This window comes from Podarcis melisellensis (assembly GCF_964234715.1).
Source record: "Podarcis melisellensis genome assembly, chromosome: 8".
Taxonomy (NCBI): Eukaryota; Metazoa; Chordata; class Lepidosauria; order Squamata; family Lacertidae; genus Podarcis; species Podarcis melisellensis.
The window spans coordinates 90,494,541-90,501,859 of NC_138540.1; the positions used below are offsets into that span (position 1 = coordinate 90,494,541).

At 46.9% G+C, this 7,319-nt stretch overlaps 1 pseudogene across 1 annotated transcript; it reads left to right on the forward strand.

Annotated features, from left to right (window-relative positions):
- Positions 1–6,346: 6,346 nt before the first annotated feature.
- LOC309375491 (large ribosomal subunit protein eL30 pseudogene) lies at positions 6,347–6,778 on the forward strand (annotated as a pseudogene). Its single transcript has one exon. The product of its transcript is annotated as a large ribosomal subunit protein eL30 pseudogene (transcript).
- Positions 6,779–7,319: the final 541 nt, after the last annotated feature.

Consider the following 7,319-nt stretch of genomic DNA (forward strand, 5'->3'; position numbering starts at 1 on the left):
CTCAGGTTACCACCACAACTCCTCCCTGAACCCCTCCTTTTTGTGATGTAGTTGTGATGTAGTCTTAGGGGTGTAGCATGAGGGATTAGTAGCTAATAAAAGTCGGGGTCTTCTTTTGTTGTGGGCTTCCATCTTGTTCCACCTTGTGGCAGGTGGGAGTCCTGTCGTGACAGTCTTCAATCAAGACCCAGCCGACTGGCTGCTCTTTTGCTCTGGTATTCCTGGCTGGGATCCTTGTTTTTTGTCCAAGGGATCCCTCAGATTTCTCCGCTAACAGAACTCATGGCTCCAAAAAAAGAAGGTTCCAACTAGACAGCAGGAAGAACTTTCTGACAGCAGGAGCTGCTTAACAGCGGAACAGTCTCCCTCCTTCCTTGGAGGCTGGATTGTGGCCTCCTTCCCTGGATACTTCCCCTTCCCTCTCTATGGGTCTGGGAGCCTCCAGGAATTGCTCTAGGGCAGGGGTAGGCAAACTAAGGCCCAATCGCCTTCTCAATCCGGCCCCCGGACATTCTGGGAATCAGCCTGTTTTTACATGAGTAGAATGAATGCTTTTATTTAAAATGCATCTCCGGGTTATTTGTGGGGCATAGGAATTCATTCATTATTTTTTTTTTATAATATTTTTATTAGTTTTTCCACATATTAAAACAAACAAACACAAACATCAAAAACGAACAAACAAAAATTGACTTCCCCATGCCTTCCCTTTGCCACATCCTTGTTTTGCCATTTTTTCGAGCAACTCATCAATCAATCTTTAGTCAAGTCCCTTATGAATTTTCTTAAAGTTTAAGATTTACAGCTGTAATTCTTTGTTTCTTACCCCTTAACATCTTATCAGTCCACAATTTTGCAATAGTTTTTTAAATATGTTTTAAATTTCCCCCAGTCCTCTTCCACTGTCTCTTTCCTCTGGTCACAGATTCTGCCGGTCATCTCTGCCAGTCCCATATATTCCATCACCTTCGATTGCCATTCTTCCAGAGTAGGTAATTCTTGCATCTTCCAATACTTTGCCAACAGGATTCTTGCTGCCGTGGTTGCATACATAAAGAATGTCTTATCCTTCTTTGATACCAATTGGCCGACCATGCCCAAGAGAAAAGCCTCCGGTTTCTTTACAAATGTCCACTTAAGGACTTTCTTAATTTCATTATAGATCATTTCCCAGTAGGCTTTAATCTTTGGGCAAGTCCACCAAAGATGATAAAAAGTACCTTCAGCCTCGTTACATTTCCAACATTTGTTATTGGGCAGATGGTAGATCTTTGCAAGTTTGACTGGGGTCATGTACCACCTATAAATCATTTTCATTATGTTCTCTTTCAAGGCATTACATGCCGTAAATTTAACACCGGTGGTCCATAACTGTTCCCAGTCATCAAACATCCTGTGCCCATTTAATCATGGCTGGATTTCACCGTTTCATCCTGTGTATTCCATTTCAGCAGCAAATTATACATTTTAGATAAATTCTTAGTATTGGATTCTAACAATTCTGTTTCTAACTTTGACCTCTCCTTCTGAAAACCAAGTTTCCTGTCCTGCTTAAACATCTCATTTATCTGACGGTAGTGTAACCAATCTCGAACTTTATGCTTTAGCTTCTCAAAACTTTGTAGCTTCAGTTTTTCACCATCATATTCTAAAATTTCACAATACTTAGGCCAATTAGAGTCCATGTTGATTTTTTTCACTGCTTTCGCTTCCATTGGTGACAACCACCTAGGGGTTTTACTTTCCAGTAAATCTTTGTATCTATTCCAAACATTATACAGTGCTTTCCTGACAATATGGTTTTTAAAACTTTTATAGACCTTTACCTTGTCATACCACAGATATGCATGCCAACCAAAACTATTATCGTATCCTTCCAGATCAAGAATGTCTGTGTCTTCAAGAAGTAGCCATTGCTTCAACCAGCAAAATGCTGCTGATTCATAATAAAGTCTTAAGTCTGGCAGGGCGAAGCCCCCTCTATCTTTTGCATCAGTTAAAATCTTAAATTTTATTCTGGGCTTTTTGCCCTGCCAGACAAATTTAGATATATCTTTCTGCCACTTCTTGAAACAGTCCATTTTGTCTAGAATCTGCAACGTCTGAAATAAAAACAACATTCTTGGCAATACATTCATCTTGATAACAGCAATTCGGCCTAACAAGGAAAGTTTCAGCCTAGACCATATATCTAGATCTTTTTTAACTTCTGTCCAGCATTTTTCGTAGTTATCTTTAAATAGATTCACATTTTTAGATGTTAGGTTTACCCCCAGGTACTTAACCTTTTTTGCTATTTCCAACCCAGTTTCACTTTGAAACCTATCTTTCTCCTCTTTTGTTAGATTTTTTTCCAGCACCTTTGTTTTCTGTTTGTTTAGTTTAAATCCTGCGACCTGGCCGAATATCTCCATTAATTCTAGAACTCTTTTGGTACTAGCTCCCTATATTTTTTTTCAAAATATAGTCCAGCCCCCCCCACATGGTCCGAGGGACAGTGGACCTGCCCCCGGCTGAAAAAGGTTGCTGAACCCTGCTCTAGGGGATAATGGCCATAAATGAGACCCCCCCCTCTCCACCTTCCACAACCACCCCCATGATAAGGTAGAAGAGCGGATCTGGCCCTGACGCAGAGGGTGGGAAGAATATTATCTGTTTCGCAAGTTGATTGGTAACGATGAAGGGATCCCAATCCCACATACATATCAGGCAAGCTTTGCTGTTTCAAAGTTTTGACCCTGCTTAGGAAATGAAAGCAAAACAAACATGCTAAATTAGATATCTCTTTTTTACAAGCAGATGAGGTTATTATTTTCCTGATGCTAATTACCCTCGTTTGATATTGGAAGAGTTTCTGGGATATTCCGGGAAGCCTCCATTTCTGCATGCTAGATCAACCAAGAGGCATCTTTCTGGTCTGGCTCCTTGTTCTCTCCCTTCGTGACTAACCCTGTGGACTCTGCCACGGGAGCTGAGATTACTGCATTGCGAGGGGTTGGACTAGATGACCCTCAGGGTCCCCCCAACTCTGCAGTTCTATGATTCTAACTCCCATGCCTCCAAAAAGAAAAAAAGGTATGCAAGCAGGCACAGGAAGGCCACAGCTCACACAGAACTTTTCTGACCCCAAAATCTCCTTGCCCCCCCTTCTGTCCTGGGCAGGAGGGAGGTGTTAATGGAGAAATCTGAGGGCTCCTTTGGACAAAAAACAAGGACCCCAGCCAGGAATACCAGAGCAAAACAGCAGCCAGTCAGCTTGGTCTTGATTGAAGACTCTCGCGACAGGACTCCCACCTGCCACCAGGTGGGACAAGATGGAAGCCCTGAACAAAAGAGCCCCCAAACTTTTATTAGCTGCTAAGCTACACCCCTAAGACTGCATCATAAGTACATCATGACTACATCATTGACAAATCACTAAGAGGAGGGGATGAGGGAGGAGTTGTGGTGGTAACCTGAGGGTCTTGTCACCTGTCCAATTCCTCCTTTCCCCCTCCCCATGTGTACTTTCCTGAGGACAAAGGGGAGTTCACTGTTTCCTGCCCCCAGAGGGAAGGGCTGGTCGCTGTCCTTTGTTTCAGTCCCTACTGAATCCACTCCCATATGCAGGTCCTTTGTGAGCGTGATGATCTTCTGTCTAGGACCATCAAGGTTGGCATGCCAACTGGGGAGGGCTCGCTGTGGGCTTGGGGGATTATGGCTGCCTTGTGTCAAGTCTCCCCCCTTTGATAGTCCTTCCCTCATGGTGTAAAATAAAAGTGGAATGGCTGATTCGTGTGAGTGTGTGTGTGTGTCATGTTTGTACAAACTGAATGATTGAGGGGGTTTCCTGCAACAGTTGGGACCCCCAGGGCAAGGAGCCCCATTGCAGATGGGCTAGGCTACCCCACTTTCCCTTTTGCCCACCCCAAGGAACAGGAGGAGGAGGGAGAAGCCAGCTGCCCAGGAGGAAAAGGAGGAGAGTCAGGATCCAGCCCATGTCTCCAGCAGGGCCCTCCTCACCCTGCCACCCCCACCCCACCCCTGGCCAAAGCTCCAGTAGATTGTGGAGAGATTCAGCCTCCATGAGAGAGACAGCAGGAAGACCTCCTATACATATACATATATCTATATACACACACGCACAAACTCTTTATTGATCTAATAATGCCTGCCAGAAAGGTTTAGCTTTGGCTCGCCTGTTCTGCTGCTGCTTTTACAGACTCTCCTCCGCTCTCTTTCAAGGTCCAGAGCAATAAGCTTTAAAAAGTTCAGGATGCTTTTTGCGACCTCTGAGGCCCCCGTTTCACTTCCTCCTTCTGCGTCATAGAATCAGAGGACTTTAGAGTTGGAAGGGGGCCCTAGGGGTCATCCAGTCCAACCCCCTGTGAGGGAGGGGGCCCTGATCTCCTTGTCCCAGGAAGTGCCAGCCTCCATTGGCCCAGTGTGCCAGAGAGAGAAGCTGCAGGAGGCCGGGTGGTGCCTGGTGTTGAAGAAGAAGAGTTTGGATTTGATATCCCGCCTTTCACTCCCTTTAAGGAGTCTCAAAGCGGCTCACAATCTCCTTTCCCTTCCTCCCCCCCAACAAACACTCTGTGGGGTGAGTGGGGCTGAGAGACTTCAAAGAAGTGGGACTGGCCCAAGGTCACCCAGCAGCTGCAGGTGGAGGAGCAGAGATGCGAACCCAGTTCCCCAGATTAAGAATCTACCGCTCTTAACCACTATACCACACTACACAAAAGCATGCTGGGACCATTTCCCCCTCTTGCCTCTCCTAGGACTTTGGGGTGACCACCTCAAAGTGATATTGTGGGGTTGGAAAAGGCCCACTAGAATTATCGGGGGGGGGGAGATAAAGAAAGTTTGCAGCATTTGGGGTTTTAGTTTGGAGAAAAGGCAAGGAAGAGGCAACGCGATTGGAGTTTGTGAAATGATGCCTGTCCTGGAGGAAGCCGAATGAGAAAAGTTTTCCTCCCTCTCTCATAACACTGAGGCTATGAAACAGAGAAGGAAACTGAATGTCAGAAGGTTGAAGGCAGTTGAAAGTCCTTCTTCACGCAGCGCAGAGTTAAACTGGGAAACTCCCTCCCCCAGTAGGCACTGATGGCCACCAACCTGGGTGTGTGGGATATAGCATAAGCAGTCAAGTACAACACTTCCTGTTTGCCCAGAGTGGACACGTAGGGGGGGTGTTACTCCAGCCAGGAGGACTTCCTACCCCACCTGCTCTGGAGCATCCTCCCCCTGCGTGTGACCCTGGCAGACCCCATAACAGGGCTGGTCACGCAGCCATCTTCCCTTCTTCTTCTCTTTATACCATCTTGATGTTCTTGCTGTCTGCTGGCTCCCAGCCAGCAGCACATGGGCTCATCCCCATATGGGATAAACTCACTCTCTCTTCTGCAACTACAAGCTAAAGCCTGCCTTCGGGATCATACTGTGAACTGAATGTAAGTAAACTTCTTGTTATTCTTAATAGAAGACTGTTGTGTCTTTATTATTTTAAAGAGGAAACAAAGGAGGAATTTACCAGGAATAATCCAATCTGGACAAGCCAGACTGGATTGCTTAACTAAAGAGATTCGAACGAATCTACCAACTAGCTGCCTGCAATATGCAGGGGAATGTCGCCCTGTTGCTGACTCACAAGCATGAGTGAAGAAGGATAATATTTAATCAATATATCCTCTCCTACTGTCCACAACATTCCCACAGACGCGGGTGGCGCTGTGGTCTAAACCACAGAGCCTAGGACTTGCCGATCAGAAGGTTGGCGGTTCGAATCCCCGTGACGGGGTGAGCTTCCGTTGCTCAGTTCCTGCTCCTGCCAACCTAGCAGTTCTAAAGCACGTCAAAGTGCAAGTAGATAAACAGGTACCGCTCCAGCGGGAAGGTAAACGGCATTTCCGTGCGCTGCTCTGGTTCTCCAGAAGTGGCTTAGTAATGCCAGCCACATGACCCGGAAGTTGTACACCAGATCCCTCAGCCAATAAAGCGAGATGAGCACTGCAACCCCAGAGTCTGTCACCACTGGACCTAATGGTCAGGGGTACCTTTACCTTTACTGTCCACAACCCCACAGGGTGGCTTCAAAAGAGGCAGAGACGAATTTCTGGATGAACAGAAGACCATTGCAGGCTGCTAGTCCAGGTGGCTGTGTTCTGCCCCCACCATCACAGGCAGAAATGCTTCTGAATGTCTTTTGCTAGAAACCTCAGAAGGGCAGTATTTCTCTTGTGCCTGTGGGTTCCCCTTTGAGGCACCTGAGTGGCCCCCCGGAAAAGAGGGTGCTAGACTAGATGGGCCATTGGCAAGATCTAGCAGGTTTCTTACTACCTACGTTCAGAAAGCAAAATACCCAGATGTGCCTCTCTGGTAACAGCAGAGCCGATGTGAGTCAACAGGATGGTGGCTGCCAAGAAGACGAAAAAAAGTCCCTCGAGTCCATAAACTCTAGACTTCAGCTGGTTATGAAAAGTGGTAAATATGTATTGAGATACAAGCAGATTCTGAAAATGATCCGACAGGGCAAAGCCAAGTTGGTCATCCTAGCCAACAACTGTCCAGCTCTAAGGGAATCAGAAACGGAATACTGTGGTATGTTGGCCAAAACTGGTGTGACCACTACAATATTGAATTGGGTACATCTTGTGGAAAGTACTACAGAGTGTGTACACTTGCCCTCATTGACCCAGGTGATTCTGACATCATTAGAAGCAGGCCAGAGCAAACCAGTGAGAAGTAGATATTGCTGAACATTTTGTGTAATAAAACTGGTTACAAATCTAAAAAAGAAAAATGAAAAAGAAAGAAAGCAAAATCCCCACTGAGCAGCTGGGAAATGTCCCAGGCTTATTTTTACTCCCACAAAATCCAAGTGAGAAGTCAGGTTGCGCTTGGGGTCTCCTCCCTCTGAGATGCATCTGGAGAACACGCCTGCCGCCTTTTTTCTGGGGGGGCCCTCCCCACTTGGGGGCACCGCCAGTTGCCACCTTCCCACCAATGCCCACCGGGCCTCTCGGGTGACCTTCAACGAGCCACCGGGTGCGGGCAGGGAAGGCGGGGGGGGGGCAGCAGCAGGGGGGGGTCAGGAGCTGGTACATCTTCTAAGTCAATAAATAAAGATAATCCTTAAATGCCCATTTAGCTCCACTTCCCGGCAGAACCTCAATTGAATTTAAAATAAGCCTCCGGCGAGCAAATGCGCCGCTTGACAAGGACCTTCAGGGAGGCTCCGAGAGGCTCCTCACCCCGCTGGCAAATGCGCCCAGATTTGCAAATCGAGCAGAAAGCGAGCCTTTTATCCCGCGCCATCTGCTCAGAGCGGCATCGCGGAAGAC